Below are 22,920 nucleotides of genomic sequence, written 5' to 3' on the forward strand. Positions count from 1 at the left end.
GTGGGGAAGGAACTGAAGGCTGGCGTAAATAGGGAAACAATATGAAGTTCTTTCAGTTACATTCCCTTAAGGTTTGGTTGCAAGCTTTGTCACAGTAAGACATGGAAACAGAGTTTGTGTCTAAGAAGATATTGGAGTTGTGCCAGATCCAGGACACTGTGCCAGCTTCTGTTTCCAGTACTGTGCTCAATCCTGGAAATATGTTGTGAATTGATAAGAAAGAGCATCACAGCATGTACAGAGTGTGCTTTTCCTATCTACTGGGTAACTACGGTAATATACACACGTACGTGCACTCTCTCTCTCTCTCTCTCTCTCTCTCACTCACTCACTCACTCACTCACTCACTCACACACACACACCCCTGATATTAAGAAATTAGGCTTCCGGGCCAACCTGAGCATCGGTAACACTCATTTCGGAGAGTAGGCTCAATTCTGGTGTTCAAACAATCATGCGGAGAACCTCTTGAAGCAGAATTGTGACGCGGCAGCTGCACATGGCAAGCTGGTTGTTTGAAGTGGCTCACTTTGTGATGTGGGTGATTGTTGAGAATGCAAACTGCAGTAGCAACCCTCTGAGGATTCTCTCCAGGCCACATACCCCATTCCCTGGCCAGTTCTGCTCTGCACCCTCCCTGAGTGCGTTTGCCTGGCTGGATCATGTGCTTGAACTGTGATCATGCCTCTCTTGCCTGTACAGAGGCAGACAGATGTGTGTAAACCTCTGCCTGTTGTGTGGCTGGAATGTAGCCTACTGCAGAAAAGTGGGAGAGACATCAATTGCTGCTCACATTAGAATGTGACCTCTGGAAGGTTGCCATGGGTGAACTTGATTCTAATGCTGAAAAAGGTTCCCCACCCTTAGTTTATGTAATTAAATATTTCTGCACCCTGAATAGACTTAAATATCTGTAACACACACCACACATTTTTCAATCTTCCAGCAAAGATGACAGTTACAATTCTAGACCGTTGCATTTTGTTTTTCTCCCTTACATTAAACTTAAGACATTTTGAAAATACTGTTTCAGACAACATGAAGCTGCCAAAGCAAGCCATAATTGGTCCACTCCGTGCCATGTAGTGAAAACAGGAGATGGTTGATTTGCTTCACAGTGGCTGTATTTGGATGTCATGTGGCTAAACAATAGTTTAATGTGATGATAATGAGCCATGGTGAGCCTTGCACTCCCCTCTCCTGTGTCCTCTCTTCCAGTGTGGATCTGAGGAGTTATGGAGCTTTTGCTTCTGATTCAGTTAACCACAGTTTCCTATGTTGTTTGAACTCTACAAAACTGTGGCTAATGATAATGATAGTTTGTTTAAATAAGTTCATGGTTTGATGTTGGCGTGTGTGCAACAAACTGTAGTTAAGATTAACCACAGTTTGTTGGGTTTGGTCAGCACAAGAAGCTGTGATTAATCAAAACCAGAGCCAAAAGCTTCCACACTCCTCCTTACAGCTGTTCTGGAGTAGGAGGAGGGAAGCACACAAGCCTATGATTTGCTGTGGCTTGTTACTGTCATGCTAAACTATGGTTTAATGCTTTAGTATGATGTCTGAACTGGGCCAGACAACCCAATGTACAAATAGCTTTTCTTCTTTACCCCTGCTGCACACACAGATGTGTGCACACACACTCACTCAGAACTATGCTGTGGACAGCTCGACCTGTCACACTACTTTAATGATGACTTGTCACATATCTCAGGCCCTGGCCCCTAGACACAATGGAATACCCAGTTCAACTCCCACCATATGTGTTAACGAACACAAGGCACAATCCAGAATTTGCTTGCTCTGAAACACAGAACTTCAGAGGAAAAATGTATGGAGTTATGTACACCCATATGAATGCACTGGCTGGTGTGTATTAGTGTCTACATGTGATTGAAGGTTTGTGTACTTGGGCTTAAGTGTATTGGTCTGTGTAGCTGTAAATGTATACGTGCGTACTACTCCCTGCACAGAGTACAAGATGCTCTCACTCCCCTACCCCTCTTCTCTGTCTCTGCAGCCTCCCCTATGAACCAATCTAAATCCTCAACTCAGTCCATAGCCAAACCATGCTGCAATCCCCCCCCCCGCCCCTGTGCCTGCATCACAGAAAAGGTTGGACAAAACCAAAGTCTCTGTTGCTGAAGGGAAGGGACACTTGGCACTTTTGTGCGAGGGTATTTGTGAGGATCATGCAGGCCTCCTGGCACGGATATGAAAAGAGACAGAAAGAGGGAGTTGTGTGCCTGCTGCACATTTCTTTAATCCTGGCTGCTGATTCAGCAATTTTCCATGACCCAGGAATTCTCCCTGGCCAGGAACAGTGTTTCTCTGTTGTTTGTACTTGGACCATACTCAAGACAAGAGGGGTGGCAATGCAGGGAAGAGAGATGAACAGGATTCACAAGCTTTGGCCTGATGTGCACTGTATATTTCTACATGAGGATCAAAGGGTGTTGGTAGAACTGGGGAAAGCTCAGACTTCGTGGCAGGATGTACAGATGGATAGGTGCAAACTGGAGATTGGATACACTGGCGGAGATCCAGGGAGGTCCAGATACAGGCTGAGATAGAGAAGGGTGCTGTAGGCCAGGATTGATCAGCAGAATTGAGGTGGAAGGGGAGCTGCTTTGCATACAGAAGGTCCCAGGTTCAATCCCCAGCATCTCCAGGTGGTGGGAGATGGGGAAGAGCTTCTTTGCCTCAGACCCGGAAGAGCACCTGGCAGCCAGAGGAGACAGTACTGGGCTAGATAGAGAGGTCACCTGACCCCGTATAAGGCAGCTTCCTCTGTTCCTAGGTGGCAACAGTATTTGGCTACCAAGAGAGTACACGTGGAGGTCATCCTTGAAGTGTATCAATGAACAATTCTGTTGACTCATCCTGCTTCCCAGACAGCACTTACAAGAGGGCACCTGCAGTCGCTTCCCAGTGTGTGCCCTTCCCAGAGGGCACGTACTGCCCAGATTCCCGGAGATGTTGACATACTACACATTCCTGCTTTTGCATCAGTGGCTTTCCACCCGATTTCCTCTGCTATCCACATCCTCGTCCCTGGCACTCGGCTGCCCCTGCATACAGCCAAAAGCAATCAGTTCTAAGGATTAGGATTAGCATTAGGCAGAATGAGGTAGTGGAATTCTGAAGTTGATAATGATGATGATTTTTATTTGATTGTTGCTTGTTACCTGAAGGTCTCCAAGCAAATTATAACATTGTTCAAAACACAAATAAATATATCAAACTGTAAAAATTACCCCCATAACAGCCATAGGAAGCTACTTCAGGAAACCCAGTGTACCCGTTCAAAAGAATCCCCAGATGATCTCATCCAGCAACTTCATCAGTAGCGGCTGGTACCCTCTGGGACTGGTGGGGCAGAAGGCAGGGAACCCAACAGTAGGTGGAGCCAGAGCCAATGGCAGAGCCGACTAATTCTAGTTTTGTCCCCACTTCCTCCCTGCTGAGTTCTACAAGGGTTAACATGGAGACTGAGGATGAGAAAACTGATAGGCAGTGCCATCCCCTGGATTGGTTGTAAGTAAGGTGGCAGGCAGTTGGTGGCGGGCTGAGAGCACTGCCTGTAACTGTACAGCCTCCACTGGGCTTCACAGAGATATTAAAGAGCGTGGAGGACAAAAATACACCTTGTGGAACCCCATGGCACAATGGTGTGATGGTAAAGCAGAAGTTCCCCAGTGCTACTGTCTGGAAAAGGCCCTGCAGGTAGGAGCAGGATCTCAGTAAGCCCATGCCCACAGAACCACTCCAAGAGGACAACACAGTTGATCATATCAAAAGTCACTGACAGATCAAGGAGAACAGCAGGCTCACACTCCCCCTGTGCCTCTCCTGATGAAGGTCAATCAGGGCAACCAAAGCTGTTTCAGTGCTAAGGCCAGACTGAAATGGGTCTAGATAATCGGTGTCCTCCCAAGCACGCTTGAACTTGAACAGCCACCACTCTCTCCAATATCTTGCCCCAAACAGGAATATTGGCATGTAAGTGGTAGTTGTCACAGACCTCTTCAGGAGGGGCCACACCATTGCCTCCTTTAAGGAACTGGCACCATCCCCTCCCACATAGAGGCATTAACTGTTCTCTGGATGCACCATCAGTCCCCTCTGTCTAGCTTTTATAAGCCACATGTAGATTACATAAGTTTCAGGGGACAGGACATCTTAGTTGCCCTCCCCACCCCATTCATGCTCATGCTCTGGTAACTTAGAGATTGGATTACTGTAATGCGCTCTACATAGGGCTGCCCTTGAAGACAGTTCGGAAGCTTCAGCTAGTGCAGAATGCGGCAGCTAGACTATTGACGAGGACCAGTCGGTCTTCGCACATAACTCCTGTTCTGGCTCGCCTGCACTGGCTACCTATTTGCTTCCGGGCGAGATTCAAGGTGCTGGTTATGACCTATAAAGCCTTACATGGTGTGGGACCGCAATACCTGGTGGAACGCCTCTCCCGCTATGAACCTACCCGCTCACTTCGTTCAGCATCTAAGGCCCTCCTCCGGGTACCAACTCATCGTGAAGTCCGGAGGGTGGTTACTAGATCTAGGGCCTTTTCTGTGGTGGCCCCCGAGTTGTGGAATAGCCTCCCCGAAGAGGTACGCCTGGCGCCTACATTATTATCTTTCCGGCGCCAGGTAAAGACCTTCTTATGCTCCCAGGCATTTTAATCATTTTAATATTTTTATCTTTTTAATCTTGTAATACTAATCCTTTTATCATCTTATATTTTGTTTAATTGTATTTTGTTTTCATTGTGTCTTATATGTTTTGTGATTTTATTATTATGATGTATGTATTTTATCCTATTCTGTTTACCGCCCTGAGAGCTACTTGCTATGGGCGGTATATAAATGCAACAAAATAAAATAAATAAATAAATTCCTTAAAGCAACTTCAAGACATTCTCGTTCCCAGTCCCATGACACTTCCAGTGGGAGATGCCTCTGTTGAAACCTGTTCCTACCACACTGTTGGGAGTTACAGAGGGCCAAGGCTGCCCTACTCCCGAAATCAAGGTGCTTAGTACCCAAAGCTGACCAAGTTATTTTGACACCTGAGGCAGAAACTTCTACAAGCGCCTCTCTCTGGGAGTACAATAATAATAATTTGCTATCCTTTCATGACCCTCAGGATCAGCTGCCTGAAGCAACCACATGTCTCTGCCTAATGGTAGGACTGGTTCTGCACCATAATTCTGCCCACATCTACCCCATGTGGTGAACCATCAGAGTTACAAGTTGAAGAGAATCTCCCTGGGCAGTAAAGCGCTCCAGATACAGATGCAGCTGACCTAGTCAGGCCATTGGCTTTCCTCAGCAGGAACAGCTGCAAAGTGTTTCTATTTAGGCTGTGATTTTGCATGGGCAAATAGGAACTTTCGTGACCCCTGGCTTGTGCTGATTCATGGTTTTGCTTTCTGGTTGTATGGTTTGGCTGGTTTTCTGGCTTGACATCGTCACTCCAGGTGGGGCCAGGGGGCCACATGCAGCCCTCCAGGCCTCTCTATTTGGCCGTGGCGCTCTTTCCAGGCCACACCACGCGTTGGCTCTGCTTCTCACCCTGAGTGCTTTTGCCTGGCTGGAATGTGTCTCTGAACCCTGATAATGCCTCTTGCTTGTCTGGATGGAGGATAGAGAGGGGTGCGTGAGTAGAAATAGCCTACTATAGAAAGGTAAAATTTGCATTCATTGCTCAACCCACTTTTTGCCCTTAGCCCCGCCCACCACTGGCATGTGGCCCTCAGAAGGTTGCCCAGAAGGGATTGTGGCCCCTGGGCTGAAAAAGGCTCCCGACCACTGTCGTAACTCCTGTCTTCCAGCACATGGCTGTAACTGAATACAGTAGCTGCCTCCTCCTCAGCCCCAACACCACACCATCCATTTTCCTCTCACCAATATCCCCAAACATAGTTACATCCTGGGGAGAAAACAGCAACATAGTTACATCCTTATGTGGGATCAGCTGCTGACTTGGATGGCTTTAAAAGAAAGAGGATTAGAGAAATGCACAGAGGATATGGCTATCAACGACTACTGGCCACGATGGCTATGTTCTCCTTCCAGTGTTTGAGGCAGTATGCTTCTTAAATGCCAGTTCATGGGCATTACAAGTGGGGACAGTGCTGTTGCACTCATGCCCTGCTTGTGGGCTTCCCATAAGCACCTGGGTGGCCACTGTGAGAATGGGATGCTGGACTAGATGGTCCACTGGCCTGATCCCGCAGGGCTCTTCTTGTGTCCTTCTGATTATGAAGTAACATGACCCCACACACATACACACTGAATATAGGCATTTGGAGGGGGGATAATACAGAGCTGAGAATACATTCCTCCAACCCTCCTGTTCCCTTCCCACTTTATCATTTAGATCCCACAAGTGAGTGTCAGTACATCAAAAGCCATATAAGATAAAATATATCATCGTCTACCCCATCATACATTTGAATAGGCCACGTAAAAAGGTTGTGCAACATAGGTTGTAAAAAAACCCATAAACATGACAAGAGTTTTAACATTTCACTTTACATCGCTCACAGTCCATTGAAAAAGTTCTCCTGTGCCTTTCCCATTACAGTTTCAAGTATATATAAAGGAGACTGATCAAATTTATTATAAATGCACTTTTGATGGTACTGTGTTTGAAATGTATAGTGGGATAGGAATGCGGAGGCTTATGTTCAAGTTCCCATTTACTGTGTGACTCTGGGCCTGTCCCCTATCTTTCAGCCTAACCCACCTCACAGGAGTGTTGTGAGCATAAACAGATGGTGGTCTGGTGACAATTTAAGCTGCCATGAGCTCCTTGTAGGAAGTGTGTGATTAAATATATAATAAATACTAATGATAAATAAAATATCATTTTGATACATTTAGGAAACTTTTGTTCTGGAATCACCACAATTGAAATTTCAAATTGGAGTGTCTATTTTTATATCTGTTTTTGTATTGTAATGGTCTGATATGTGTGATTCTCAGAACTTTACTTAATGTACTGTGTGTGGGTGGTCTTAAAATGCTGCTCAATTGCATTTTGAGGATACACTCCATGCATTTTGAGGATACACTCCATGCACAACGGTTAATAAATGTTGAAAAGGATCCTCCACACACTCACCCTTTACAAAACCTTTCCACACATCCATCTACTCACATTTGCCTACCCGAAGTTGAACTGTCTGTCTAGATAGTTACCTAGCTATCAGATTGCCTAAGGTTAGGCAGCTGTGTCTGTGAACTACTGGTCCTTGTGGTTACAGCTCTCCTGTCCAGTCCCCAGGAGAGTCATAACTCTGCGGTTGGACATGCCAGCTTTCTCCCCCCCCCCCAGTTGCTCTGACGTGGCACGAAGCATCAAGGGGGATGTTTAGATAGGACCAAACTCTGCCGTCAGCAACACACACTGTAATCCAGGCGCTTGTGTCATCGGGACAGTGAGAGAGATGGGATTCATAGCAACATGTGCAGAGTCAGGGGCTGCTGGAATGGGGAAAGGACATCCAGGAAAATGTGCTTACACTTACACACACTCTGCTCAAAATACATGCTCACTTCAACATTTGAACATAACTACCTACTCACAAATGCTCACACTTACACATGGACACAAATGTCGTGCAGGAAATGTGCTATAAATATACACAAATGTACCCAAGCACATCCATACATCTTTCATAAGTTTAGAGAGAAGTAGAAGTATACATTGTTACATGTCAGCATGCACATTTATGCACTGTCCCACAGAATTATTTGTGTCCGGCAATAACTGCAGCTCTTACTCATTTGTTGCACAGGATCCAGATGTCTTTCCTCAAAGTAGCATTTCTTTTGCGGGTATATTGCTTTTTTCTTGTGTACAAAATGTGGTATCTTATAGCATGAAAAATGCTATTTCTGCCTCAGAGAATGTTTGCATGATGAGTTTATAAGTGTTGCACCTTTTTAGGCATTATACTTCCTCTCAGACTTTGGTGTTCTATGAATGCAATCAAACACATACGCTCACCTTTACAGGAATTTGTTTTGCCTAATCTGCATACACAAATCCTGTTCCCTTACTTCAGTCTGCCACTTGCATTTCTGTTCATAGCATGGATGCAGAGACCCAGAGATGTAGTTTTATATATAGATGTGCTTTTTTTGTTCACATGTTCCATTTATGGTAAGATTATCTCTAGAGAAATGTCATGGTTTCCCTATGGCATTCATGGGTTACATTTGTGTCTCAGTAAAATTAATCTCTGCTTCCACAATTTTGCTTTGTGTGTGCATGTGTGTGTAATTTCCCCCTATCTGCATAATAATACCACTGTCCAAGTGTTCTTGGTATTCTTAAGAGAGGTGTTTATGGCAAAAATGGTGATTGGTACTTAAGAACACACTTCTCAGTAAAAGAAATGAAAATAAGGAGAATAATAGCCTCTCCAGACAATAATAATGTAACTTGGGGAAGCATCGCATAACAAACTAAAGCAGAATAAATCCCCCACTAATGTCCTATTATCGTGTCAAGAATGTATTCCAGAATACACCTGCAATAAAACATCAGTCTGGAGGGACCCTTGGTGTGTTATTACGGAAGTATTCTGCAACATGTTCTTAACACAACAACAGTACATTAGTGGTGGATTTTTTCTGTTCTAGTAGTTCTGAGATGCTTCCCCAATGCTGCCACGTTATTGTTGTCCAGAGGGGCTATAGTGCAACAAAAGTCAGGTGAAAAATCCAGAACATTTGAGCCCCTCCAAACATTCTTTTATTGCACATTCATGATGACATTTTAAATCACAAACATTTTGGAGTTTTGTCTTCTTGTTTTTGTTGCACTATAGCCTCTGTGGACGGCAATAATCTGGTATCATTAGAGAAGTGTCACAGAACAACTAAAAAAGCAGAATAAATCCACCGCTAATGCGCTATTACTCTGTCTCAGAACATGTTGCAGACACCTGCAATAAAACACCAGTCTGGAGGGACCCTAAGTGGTATGGAAAGTTGCAGGGTTTCAGTGGAAGTTACAGGATATGGTTAAACAAAAAGAAAAAAAGAAAAAAAAAACAAAAATAAAAAATAAAGAGTAAAATATTGACTTCCCATTTGTCAAAGATCAAATCAGTTATAAGTCTATAATATATAACAATCCTGTCTCTTAAGTCATATTATAAAATCACTTTCCTCCAGTAGTTATCTTACTTAATCATCAAATCTCATAAACATTACTTTATTCTTTCCACAAAAAGTCAAAGAGAGGTTTCAATTCTTTAAGAAATATATCTATCAATTTTTTTTTCCAGATAAGCATATCGATTAATCCATCTCATTACTAATTATGATAATCTTATTGTCATAACCATAGTCAAAATAAACATTTCAATTAATCCATCACATCAGAATCTGTTAGGTTCAGTAATTTCAGTAGCCATTGTTCTATTATCCCTATTAGTTCCATTTTCCATCTTCCATCTTCAGTAGTCTTGTTAAGTCCAGTAATTTCAGTATCCAATCTTCCATTATCAGTATTCCATAATAATCTTGCTGTCAAAGCCATAGTCATATAGTAGGAGTCTGATGGGAATTACCTCTATCCCAAATATTTTCTTGCCATCCATTCTGAATAGGTTGCTGAAATACTGCTGTAAAATCATATCTCTGTTCTTTTTTTCAAAATACACTGGGTCATCTCTTGAAAGTTTTTCCATTGTCACATGGCTGCAGTTAATTCCATAGATTTTCTCTATATTGGGCTCCATCACATCATTCCAGTCCAGAAGATTATCCATGCCATTGATAACTTTATCTCTAGAATCTTCATTAATTTCTTCAGAGATAACATTGAGTTCCAAACAATAGATTTTATTTCTAAAGTCCATAGACTCCAAATCTTGTTCCTGTTCCACGATTGTTCCAATCTCCGGGATCTCCTCTCTCACAGGGACCCCTGTTCCAGTCTCCAGGGTCTCCTCTCTCACAGGGACCCCTGTTCCAGTCTCCAGGGTCTCCTCTCTCACAAGGACCCCTATGTCTTTAATCTCCTGTGTCTCCAAACAATAGATTTTGTTTCTAAAGTCCATAGACTCCAAATCTTTTTCCTGTTCCACGTTTGTTCCAATCTCCAGGGTCACCTCTCTCACAGGGACCCCTATATCTTTAATCTCCTGCTTCATTTTACTCAATTCAATTTTCAGCTCCTTACAACCCTGTCGCAGGTTTTGTTTCGTTATCTCAATCTCATCCATTATTTTCTGAAACATAGTTATTTCCAGATTCTCAGCCACTTTCTTAATTGCCATTTTAAAAGAAAAATATAGGAAAACCACTTCTTATTTCAGCAACAATTGGGTTAATACTCCAAACTTGGTGACATCACAGTATAAACAGAGCAGACAGCCTTATCTCTCCATGCTTAAGTAAACAAAATGCAGTTCCCAGGATCGAAACAATTAATGGCGGTCGTCAGGAAACAGATTCGTCAAAATAAAATAGACCAAAAAGAGAGTAGTCTCAGACAATATAATATTCTTCAAAATAAAAATCTGGAATAGAAATCCCTCTTCTGTGTATATCTTTAGAATGCAAATCCAGGACAGCTTTTTGCAACAAAAACAGAGATAAGCTATTAATTAGTGAGTAGCAGAGAGAAGTTATGGCTCCCCAGTGAGATGTCAAAAACCGATCAATCTGGCAAATCTCTTTTAAACAGCAACAATTTAAGTCAAGTAAAAGAAAAATATAGAAAGAAGGGTGCTTGCCTGTTAGTGCGTTCTCTCTTAAAAGATAAGATGAACGTTCGCTTTATCAGATAGAGCTTGTTGTTGAAAATCCGTCCCACCTTCGTCGGCTGGACCTCGTCCCATAAATTAATGAGATCTGGTCGTCCCAACAAAAATAGGCTTTGAGGTTAATCTCTTCGTTTCTCCCTACCCGGGAGAAGTTTAATCAGTCAAAAAAAAAAAAATCTGACTGGTATATCTGAATAAGCTTCTTTTGAGGCAGGAGCCCGTCTCAAAAGCAGGCACAGGCTAAGTCACCCTTCCCGGAAGTCACTATTTTTGATTTTGTTTTTTGTCTTTGAATGTTTTATGATTTCGTCTTGTATGTTTTATGAAAATCTGAATAAAAATTATTGAAAAAAAAAAAAGGAAGTTACAGGATATGCACTGATTGGAAATGAAGCAGTATGACCATCCCAAAACTTTTGCAGGCACATAAAGTTGAATCACGTACGGCCGCCCCAATGGTGCCATGAGCTCAAATCATAATGAATGTACAATAAAAAGGAAATCTGGAGATGTACACATGCGTGGGAAGGGCTTGGAAGATTGGTGCAGATGAGTAAAAGCCCATTCCCACTCAGGAAATCACTGGAGCAGGAGGGTCTCCTGCAGGGGGCTGACATCCCCCACCCCCAACAGCAATTATCTCATGAACAGCCCTTCAAAGCAACCTGTGCAAAGTGATGGAGCCGTTGAGGTCTTCCAGAAGACCTGTTTATTGAACATTCATTCTGATTTGTTTGCACAAATATGCATGGAGGATATTCAACATCACTGTTTACTGACCATTGTTTCCTTTTCTTTTTAATCCACATTTAAATAGCACAGCTTACGAATTACAATTAAGAAATCACTTGTTTGTGTGGAGGTTGTATGGCATCATCCAAATGTCACCATTGCCTCACACTTTCCATTGCATTTTCCCACATTTTTTTAACCACAAAAATCCAGGGTTTCTTTGGAGGCAGGTTCGCTGTGCAAGACCACCAAGTCCATTTTAGTTGCTCAACCTGAATTTCCCAATATATGATTACATCATACATGAAAATAGCAACAGCCTGGAAGCAGCCAGTATCTTCGTTGGTCTGCATAGGCACTGCTTTGATGGGCTACAGCTGGGTTGCTTGAGCTGGGGCCTGCTTGTGCCTGCCTTTGATTCCTCTTGCAATGATTTGAGCAGGGATGCTGCTTTGAATTCTTGCCCCACACCCAGCATACTTCCTACCTGGAGGAGTGATTTCAATGTAGGGATTTTGTAACATGTGAGAGCCTTTAAATGTACATACCAAGTGGCATTGAGTTTAGACTACTGCACTGTGTTGTGCTTGGGGCTGCCTGGTGGTTCTACTGTTGAACACCAGGTTGGTTGGTAATAAAACCATGCTGATCCATGATTTGATCATGGATGAATGAGCTGACCTGGCGTGTATCACCAAGACCTGGGTGGGGGAGCTGGGTGGCCCAGAGCTGACTCAGATCTGCCCACCTGGGTTCTCAGTACAGCATCAGCCCAGACTGGAGGGACGGGGGCGAGGTGTTGTTGTAGTCCATAGGAGATCATTCCCTATCACCAGGAAACCCCTCTCTCTTGGAGTGGGACTGGAGGGCCTGCATCTGGTGTTACACCAAACAGACAGATTAGAGATGCTGTTGGTGTACCGCCCACCCTGCTGCTCAACAGCCTCCCTGACAGAACTGGCTGAGGTTGCCTCAGGTGTGGTGTTGGAGGAACCAAGAACAGTGGTTTGGGGTGACTTCAACATCTGTGCTGAGGCCACCTCAGGTCCAGCTTGGGAGTTCATGGCCTCCATGGCAACTATGGGCCTGTCTCAAATGATCATCAGTCCAACACACAGAGCAGGGTATATCCTCGATCTAGTCTTTGCTCCACGTGGGGAAGGCGATGGTCTGGAAATTGGTGGGATGGATATCACCCCACTCTCATGGTCAGACCACTTCATGGTAAGGTTTGGTCTTGCAGTGACAATTCTCCCTGCAGGGGTAGGGGACCAGTTAGGATGGTCAGCCGCCAGAGACTGATTCCTGACCGCTGTGGGGGATTTTCCAGAGGATAGAGCAGGTGATTCAGTGAGGCCCTAGTCTCACTATGGAATGGGGAGACTCGTAAGGCCATTGACACGATCGCTCCTGAGGGCCCTTTCCAGTGCCATGGAGCCTGCTTTGCTCTTTGGTATACTGAGGACCTGCTGTCAGTGAAACAGACCGGATGAGGACTAGAGTGTCAGTGGTGTAGATCTCGCTCCACAGCTTACCGAGCACGTGTTCAGGCGCATAATTAGGCCAACCACATGGCTGTGAGGGCAGCAAAGAGATCTTACTTTGCTGCTTCCATTGCACCCTTGAGGAGCCACCAAACTGATTTATTCCGTGACATCCAGAAGGTCACTCCTGACCAGGGGGCCGGACCTCTGGAGCACATGGTGTCCAGCTGTAGCCATGGTGTCCAGCTGTAACCAGGCTGGTTAAACGCTTTGAGGACGAAGTCACTCGGCTCTGCATTTAGATGCTGCTGTTGTGGCAGTTCCAGCTGAGGTGTCCAATGCAACATTAAACCCAGTGTTGTGGGATCAGTTCCAGTTAATGCAGCCTGATGATGTGGACAAGAGGTTTGTCCTTGCAGTGATGCGCCCAACCACCTGCTCATTAGATACTTGTCCATCCTAGCTTGGTAAAGCTAGCTGGAATGACTGAATGGGTCACAAGTGTAGTAAATGCATCTTTGCATGATGGTGTGATGCCTACTGCTCTTAAAGAGGCAGTGGTGCATCCATTTCTTAAAAAGCCCACACTGGACCCAATGGAGCATAACAAGTATAGACCAGTTGCCAACACCCCTTTCTTGGCAAAGGTGGTAGAGAAGGTGGTTGTAGAGCAACTGCAGGTGTTTCTGGATAAGACTGATTATCTAGTTCCATCACAATCTGGATTCAGACCTAGTTCAGAATGAATCAGCTTTGGTTGCCCTAATGGATGGCCTCTATCGTGTGAGAGAAGGGGAGTGTAACTCTGTTATTTCTGCTTGATCTCTCAGTAGCATTTGATACTATTGACCATGGTGTCCTCCAGGACCAACTCTGGGATGGGTATTGGAGGCACTGTATTACAGTGGTTCTGCTTTTATCTTCAGGGTCGCTTCCAGAGAGTAACACTGAATGAGTGTTCTTTGGCCCGCTGACACTTGTGCTATGGGATTCTGCAGGGTACTATTCTCTCCCCAGTGTTATTTAACATCTGTATGAAGCTGTTGGGAATGGTCATTAGGAGTTTTGAAGCAAGGTGTCAGCAGTATGTTGAAGACATGCCGCTCTCTTTTCTCTATAACATCTGAATCAGGAGAGGCTGTGAATGCTCTTGGTGTCTGAATGCTGCAGTGGACTGGATGAGAGCCAGCAAACAGTGCTTGAATCCTGGGACAATGGAGGCTCTTTGGATAGGTGGTTCCCATGTCCGGGAGATAGGCAAGTTGGGGTCACGCTCCCTCTGAAGGACCAGGTCCGTAGCCTAGGGATGCCCCTGGATTCATCTTTGTCACTAAAGGCCCAAGTATCCTCTGTGGCTAGGAGTGCCTTTTACTAGCTTTGTCTGGTTTGTCAGCTATGGCCATTCCTGGACAGGGATAACCTGACTTCTGTAGTCCATACACTGGTAACCTCGAGGCTGGATTACTGCAATGTGCTCTATGTGGGGCTGCCCTTGGCCCTGGCTCGGAAGCTCCAGCTGGTGCAAAATGTGGCAGCCAGACTACTGATGGGAGCACATGGCCGACAACATGTGATACCACTCTTAAAACCACTGCACTGGATGCCCATCCACTACTGAGCCAGGTTCAAGGTCCTTGCATTAATTTACAAAGCCCTGAACAACTTAGGTCCAGGGTAACTTAGGGACTGCTTGAACCCTTATATCCCAGCTCGATCACTGAGATCATCTGCAGGCCTTAGTCATCCCCCAAATTGGCAAGGCTCATTTAACAATGACACGAAATCGAGCCTTCAGCATCATTGGCCCAGTTCTCTGGAATGCTCTGCCAACAGAGATTCAGCAGGCGTCTTCTCTTTTAACTTTTAAACGCCTGCTGAAAATCTTTCTGTTCTACCAGGCTTATCTAGGCAATTAAGTTTTTTTTTTTTTTGCAATAGTTGACCTTTGCTTTTATGTATTTTTAATGTTTTTATTGTATGGTGGTGGTGGTTTTAGCTTGTTGTATGCTGCTTTGATGTTTTTAATGAAATAGTGATATACAAATATATTTATAAATACTGTTAATTAATTAATTAATTAGTTAAAGTTAGACTCAGTGCAGCAAAGCCCAGTGTGCTGATAAGGATGCAGATGGTGGGGGTGCTTGTGGCAATGTGGCCAGCAATATGTTTCTTTTCCTCTCTTGGATTGTTAAATCTTGCCAAGGCAGTATGACCAAGTGGATCCAGGGTGTGGTCAGTGCATCCTTGTGGGAGGGAATGGTCCTAGCCGCCCCAAAAGAAGCAGTGATCCAACTGCTTCTAAAAAAGCCCACCCTGGGTCCCTTGGTTTGTGACAACTACTCCATCTATCTCAGTGTTGGCTATCAGTGGCTCTCCAGCATTTCCCTACCTGCACATGCCAGGGATTGAACCAAGTACCTTCTACATGCAGGGCAGATGCTCTGCCACACTGAACTGCAGCCCTACAGTCATCAGACCAATAATTTGATGAGCAAAGAGGGGTCACTAACCCCCTCCCCCCTTTACTGTCTGCCTGTGTGTATACAGTACATGTGCAAGTGTGGACAACTCACCCATTTTTGGCTATACCCACCGCTGGCATGCAGTCCCTGGAAGGTTGGGCAAGGGTGAATGCAAAAGGGTCAGCCGACCCTGCTCTGAACATTTGGTCTAAACTTTTAATTTGTGGTTATTATTATTATTATTGGCCATTGCTAATTGGCTATTAATTCTGATTTAGTTTTTTATCATGCATTGCTTTGTAATTATTTCTTGCAAGTCTCCTTTGTGAAAAAGTGGGAAATAATGTTTTCAACAGCTGAAGATTTAAATCGTGGACTGACTTTCAAGCAAGTATTAGAATGTGCATTTTGATATGTCTTACACCTGGGAAATAGCCCGACTTCTAAATTCCCACAGTATGATACGTGTTTCCAGAGGTAAGAGCCATAAATGAAAGAGTAGATTTCAGAAGTTGTTCCCTTGATCTGGTAGAAGAGCCTTCAGCAGATTTTTAGAGCCAGGAGAAAGAGCCTGGGAGGTAGGGGGTGTTGTTGCATGATTAATATTCCCCCACCCCATCTCCTGTTTAAAGCCTTGTGGTCTTTTTTCCCCTTCTCTGTCTCTTGCTCAGGGGCTGTTTCTTTTCCTAGGGTTTGATATTTTCATAGTGAGTCCATTTCCCCCTAGGTGGGGGTCAGAGCCGGGGTGGGGGCAAATGACGCCGGGACAGAGACTCATCATAGCCTTTTGCCGTGGCAGCGTCTGATGAAAATGCAAACAATAAAGCCGACAGACGCTGACCACAGTGACCTTTTTGGCAACTCAACCGCAGAGGACGTCAGGAAGTCAAGTTCCGTGGTGGCTTCACCCCCTCCCCTGATAGCCCAGCTCCGGGGTTCCCCCTCCTCTTTTACCAGCGCCCTTCAAGCTCCCTTTACCATTCCAGATACACACACACACACATGCCTCGGCTCTGGAAGTCTCTTCCAAACCAAGGAAGATAACAATCACAAGTACATAAGCCAAGGGCTGTACCTGATGGCGTATATGGGGAAATGGATCCAATATCATACACTCAACATTACAAACCCCACACCGACGCAAAAGGAACTTCACATCTGCTAGCTAGTTGGGTATGTAAATGTGCATACAAAGTGAAATTAAGGACTACCCAAGCATCTAACAGGAAACAGGCACGGAGTGTTTCCTCAAGAGAGTGGTTTGTGAGGGGGCGGGGATGTGAAAGCCAGCAAGCTACACACATATACACACAGTCATGTGCATGCTTGTAAAGAGATCCAGTGTGGTGTAGTGGTTAGAGTGTTGGACTAGGACCTAGGAGACCAGGATTCAAATTCCTATTCAGCCATGAAGCTTGCTAAGTGGCCTTGGAGCAGTCAGTGTCTCTCAGGCTAACCTACTTCACAGGGCTGTTGTGCAGAAAAAATGGAAAGGGAGAGTACCATGTACACCACCTTGAACTCCTTGGAGGGAAGGTGAGATACAAATGTGGCGGTGGTGGTCGTGATAGTAATAGTAGCAATGCACTTACAGAGAGTTATGGTACTCATGCACATACACTTCTTCCATATGGGAAAATACACAAACTATATGTATCCATAAATACATTCACAATTATCACACACAGAGAGAATGAAAGGAATAACTGCATATATCCCAGGTCATAGAAAATTCACAACTACACACCAGGAAATGCATATAAAAAACATACAAAATGATGCAGTTTCACTGTTAACATCTACCACGGCATACGCAGTTGGGCAGTTTCGACACCATGCGCATGTGTGCATACAGGGCACTTCCATACTGAACAAAATACATGTACCTGCAAGTACTCATAATTATACACATGCAAAGACCGAAGCAAAGTACCGCACACATATACAGAGATCCACAAGCCAATCTTTTTATGCCATCATACGTGCATGCCATATGAAAGTTCTGCCCGAGGAGGAAAAACCACAACCACACACACACATAGGCAGCGAAGCAAAGAACCACACACATCCCCACACACAGAAGAATATATAGATTCATAAATTCCAGTTCCATGGTTACCCACTCCCAGATTTCTACCAATGAAAACAGATGTGCAGCGAACCAAACCTCATGAAGGAAAGCATACACAAAATTACTTAAATCCACAAACCCAACTCAATTTCACAAAGTTGCATGAAACATAATACTGCTCTTTGCATTTCAACACACAACTGAATGCACAGTTACAGTACATATACAAGAACTCACACATAACTAGCCTCACACTGAAGCTGACAGCTTCGCATGGGTAAAAACAATGGGTTGGACCAGTGTCAATCATATTCAAAGTAGATCTGTTGAAATTAATAGACACGGCTAGCATAAGTCCCTTAATTTTAATGGATCTGCTCTGAGTAGTACTTAGTGCAACCCTAATTGCACTTAGGTGCCATTAAAAGCAGTGGGACATGTTAGTAAGGACAGTCGTAATTTATGTCCCACTGATTTCACTGGGAACTAAATACATCTTACTTATGTCTACACCCAACTCCATACTTGTTAGATTTAAAACCCACCCTATTATTAAGATCGGACCTGCCTGACAGGATTGCTGTAAGAGCTGCTAAGATGAAGAACTCTGTGCTAAGTTGTTATTGTTGTTTAAAGAAGAACATTGCTACTTAAAACCATGTAATATAAAGTAACACATTTTTAAAGATAACTTAGTTGACAACATACATTTTTGAAATTATTGCCAAATTAAAGCCTATCCTCAGCTTCTTGCTGAAATAGGGAAGTCTTGTATTACGTCCAAAAGAGATTCAGGCTTTGGTTTCGGGAAACCTAAAGAATATGGGGGTTCTAGAGCCAGAGAGCAGCCATACATGGTGGCTTTTCTACCTCTATACAGGAGCACTTGACTAGCAAAGCATGTGCGTGGCTCAGCAACATTAGGGGAGCCTGCACTTTTTGCTATGGAAGAAGCACACACCTTCCTTCACAGAGCAGAGAGGGGCATTATTCACAGCAGTAGAGCACATGCTTTAAGCACCTCTAAGATCTTGGGTTCATTGCTTGCCATCTCCAGCTAAAAGGGGATTTCAGATAATGGTGATGGGAAAGACCAATTGGAGACCTGCTGCCAGTTATAGAGATGGCCCAGTCTGCATATAATGCTAAGCTGAACTATGGCTTAGTGTGAATGAGCAAACATGTGGGCTCGTGGAGAGAAGATGATGGCCACTTTGCTCCTTCTCTGGTCCTGCTGTTGCTGCTGCTGCTGCTCTGCTGTGAGCAAACCCATGATTTGGCTTAGCACTGAACCAGAACTCGTAACTTATCTTACTGCAGCTCAACCACAAGCAGTAAGTCATAGAACATACCTTGGCTACAGCTTGTGGCTTGTCTGGAGCAAGATAAACCATGAGGTTTGGATGTAACACTAACCCAAACCATGGCTTAGCTCACAGTGTGGCAGCAGCAGGACCAGAGGAGGAGCATAGCAGCTGCAATATCCTCTTTGGGAACCCCCCCACCCCATGTTTGCTTGTTCACTCTAAGCAGCGGCTTGTGCAAACTGAGTCATTGTGTGTTCCTCTGCTGTCCTGATGTTTTATGCTGGAGTGTCAGACTAGGACCTAGAAGACCAGGGTTCAAATCCCCAGTCAGCCATGAAGCTCGCTGGATGACCTTGGACCAGTCACTGCCTCTCAGCCTAACCTATCTCACAGGGCTGTTGTGAGGATCAAATGGAGAGGGAGAACCACGTACACCACCTTGAGCTCCTTGGAGGAAGAGTGGGATATAAATGTAGTAGTAGTATATGTGATTTTACATAGTATCATCCTTCTTGTAGGTTACCTTGATTTTTTTCCCTGAAGGGTGCCCTAAAATCTTTTATAACACACACATACCTCATTTTGGACCTGCCTGAGGTGATAAGCCTGTGTTTGGCTGTAGTTCTTCATACTGCAGCAAAAGCTGACATGACTGAATGCTTTGCTGTACCAAACAAAACAAAACAAAACAAAAAGCAACTCCTCCACATAGAAAGCAAGCAGTTCAGGGAGAAAGGTTCTAGGCTCACCATCTCTGATATGTTCATTTAGGATTTATTCATTTATTTACATGGAGGCATTTTCAGTCACATAACCTGCAGTTTGAAGGTGTACTCCCCAGACACAGGTTTATACCATAGTGAAGACCAGGCCTTAGTCTGATTTGGCCATGTAATTTTGGGGACATGAAGGGTTTTCTTTCTCCATTGCTCATTTTATTGTTCCTTTTACTAGCTGTTAAGACTGCAGTCAGTGGTTAGAGCCCCTGATGATAGAAAAAGACTCATTATCTTTTAACTCAGAATATAAAATTTCTTTTAGCCACCTGTCCTTGTAAAGTGTGGAAACTGGTAGTAACATTTGTCCTACCAGCTGTCCATCAAAGACAGGAAAAGGTGAAGAATTTGAGTTGGGAGCTGATTTCTGGAATAGATAGCAAATTGGCTGACAAATCAAAATAACATCAATTACTTGCCATTTGCATCATTATTATTTCATGGTGTTATCAACGCACATGGAGATTTGCAGAACAACATAAGTAACATTTTACCTCGTGTCTGTGATATGCTTTTTTGTTTAAATTATGATGTGTGTGTGTGTCCACATATAAGATAGTTTATGGTTTTTTAGCAATTTTGAATTGTATATTTTACTTGTGAAGCAAAATATCCTTTTTTTAAAAATCCTGTGGGTTTTAAGAATCTGTTAAGTATGCTAAATATATTTTGCATTTTAGCAGGTGGCTCTGCAAGGAAGCCCCAGCTATGGATGTATTATGTCCATTATATCCAGTTGTTGCTTAATTGTATTTCATTTTACTTTTACTGTTGTATGGAAAGAGACAGAGAGTAGTAGAATCACTACTAAATGGAAATGAATTAATAACTGGTAGTTGTAAAGGTTGAGGCATCTACCTTCTGATGTTCAAAAATCTCTTATATGGATTTCTCAAGGCCATTTCACGCAGAGCAAACCTGGCTTATCCAGCAGTACGTGCACACTCAACATGGAGGGGCAGTTGATTCTAGTTCCCTGACAAGTATACATATATGATATCTGTGTTTGCAAACAATGTGTCACGTTCAAACATTAGGGGTATCCTTAAAACAGCTTAGGCATTGGCCTAAAGGTTCAGTGTGTGAATGGTCCCCAGGTTTTCCATGTACCTAGCACAGTGATAACTAACAACCTATTCCTGTCCTGAATTTCTGCAGCCTTCCACTTTGTACACAAAGAGTACATCCTGGTTTGTACACCCCGCTTCTTAGCTCATTTACTTGCTGTGAGCCTAACCCTAAGAAATGCATTCTGAGGCATATAAGCATCTTTCACGTCAAACCATGTTCTAGACAATTATTGAAAAACATACTTTATTGTCTAGCCATTTCCCGACTGTTGATTGCAGATTCATACTGCCATTTTTAGTATTTAAAAATCTGGTTATTTGATTATTTTATTTGCAAGCAGTGCTCTGTTTTTGCAAATGATTCAGGCAGATGGCATATGTGATTTTTGCAAAGTCTCACTGCCTGAAACATTTGGTTAATCTGTGTGCAGGCAAGAGCATTACATTCATATGACCTCTGCCAGGGCCTCTTCCCTTGGGCAGAGGGATGGATCCACTCCAGTTGCTTAATCTGGGCATCGTACTCTGACAGTCACTCCACCGAGTTGGTGTGCAATTGGAAAAGCCCCCATGGGCTCCAAGCCAAAGGAGGAGAGAAGGTTTCCCCCATCACCTCATGGCCAAATATTTACCTATCCGGCTTATGTTTTCCTTGGCACCAACCCTGCTCCTTGATATTCCATTCCGGGTTTTGCTGTTATATGTCTTGCATGCACAGAGTGTTCTCAACCCAACAAGCTCCTCTAACCTTAAGATGACAACACAAGGCATCGGCAACAGTTTCAAGCCTAGCTTTGCACTCATAGGTCTAGCTTTGCACTCATATATCCCAGTCTGCTTCTGTGTTGGAATTGCTTTTTAATATGTTTTTTAAACTTTTTTTAAAAACTATGTTTTTAACCTTTTTTTAAAAAAAAGCTTGAAAGCTTTAAAAAAAATGTTTTTAAAGATGTCTTGTTTTAAAGTATTTTAAAGTCTGTTTTTATAATGGTTAAAGTGTTTTTAGTGCTTTTGTTTGCCGCCCTGGGTTCCTACTGGGAGGAAGGGCGGGATATAAATCAAATAATAAATAAATAAATAATAAGGGCTAGAAGCTTTTGAAAAGGAAATCTGGGGTTCTTGGGGAGCTGAATCCTGTGTCAGTTCTGTGCTTTTCTTGCATTTGTGCACAGTCATAGATAATCATAACTCTGGTTATAAGGTTGTTTTGAGGGTGAATTGAAACGCACTTTGCTCATCTTAAGTGTTTTAGAAGTTATTTAAATAATGTGCTGATATTGAACCTTTGGAACATGTGAAGTAATATTGATGTGTGTCTTTGAGCATCTGCAGAATAGCCCTGTCCCCAGCGCACACAAATGAGTAAAGAAGTTTGGGGCTTTTTGAGTTTATGGGGGAAAGCAAGTAAAGGGGAACAGCCTTATAAAACTGCATTGAGAAAGTGGATAGATGAGCGTTGGTTTTTCTCCCTCTCTCTGATGATACTAGAACCCAAGGCCATCTGATTAAGCTGAGTGTTGGAAGATTTAGGACAGACAAAAAGAAGCACTTCTTCACACAGCACACAGCACACAGTTAAACTATAGCATTGCGCCTGCAAGATGTGGCGATTGATAGCTGCCAATTTAGCTGGCTTTATAATGGGATTAGACTGCTAGTCACTATGACTACATATTATGTTCAGGCTCAGACACCATATGCCTCTGAATACCAATTGCCGGGGATCATGAATGGAAGAGTACTGCTGTACTTATGTCCTGCTTGTGGGCTTCCCATAGGCATGTGGTTGGCCACGGGAATACTGGGCGAGATAAGCCTTTGGCCTCATCCAGCAGGGCTCTTCTTACAATCTTAGCTATATGCCTTCCATGAATGTCTGGGATTGGGCACACAGCTTGTAGATCAAATGCCTTTTGTGCAGGTACACACCCTGCTGTGGCACACCAAATCAAGTGAGAGGACATATACCCAAGGTGCAGAAGAACAAGGGGTTACAACTTGCTTGTCCATGCTTGTTGCAGCAAATTAAAGAGCAAATCTTTGGTTTATCAGAGCTCAGAGCAGCAGCTGCAAATACATTCTTCCTGAGGCCCAAGCAAGGAATTCCAGTGTTTGAATCTTTTGCACTTGGGTCCCTTGTGGCCTACTCTGACTTTTATACTGTGTTTATGTATATGAATATTGTTCATGTATTTTGCTTTGTAAATTAATTTGATACTT

At 43.6% G+C, this 22,920-nt stretch overlaps 1 protein-coding gene across 1 annotated transcript in view; it reads right to left on the reverse strand.

Annotated features, from left to right (window-relative positions):
• LOC133366450 (protein TsetseEP-like) overlaps nucleotides 1–21,362 on the reverse strand; it is a 47,229-nt gene extending 25,867 nt beyond the window's left edge. Inside the window, exon 1 of the mRNA XM_061589545.1 lies at nucleotides 21,333–21,362. The gene's annotated coding sequence lies outside the window, so the exon portion shown is untranslated. The remainder of the gene's footprint in view (nucleotides 1–21,332) is intronic.
• Between the last annotated feature and the right edge of the window lie 1,558 nt (nucleotides 21,363–22,920).

This window comes from Rhineura floridana, chromosome 11, assembly GCF_030035675.1.
Source record: "Rhineura floridana isolate rRhiFlo1 chromosome 11, rRhiFlo1.hap2, whole genome shotgun sequence".
Lineage (NCBI taxonomy): Eukaryota > Metazoa > Chordata > Lepidosauria > Squamata > Rhineuridae > Rhineura > Rhineura floridana.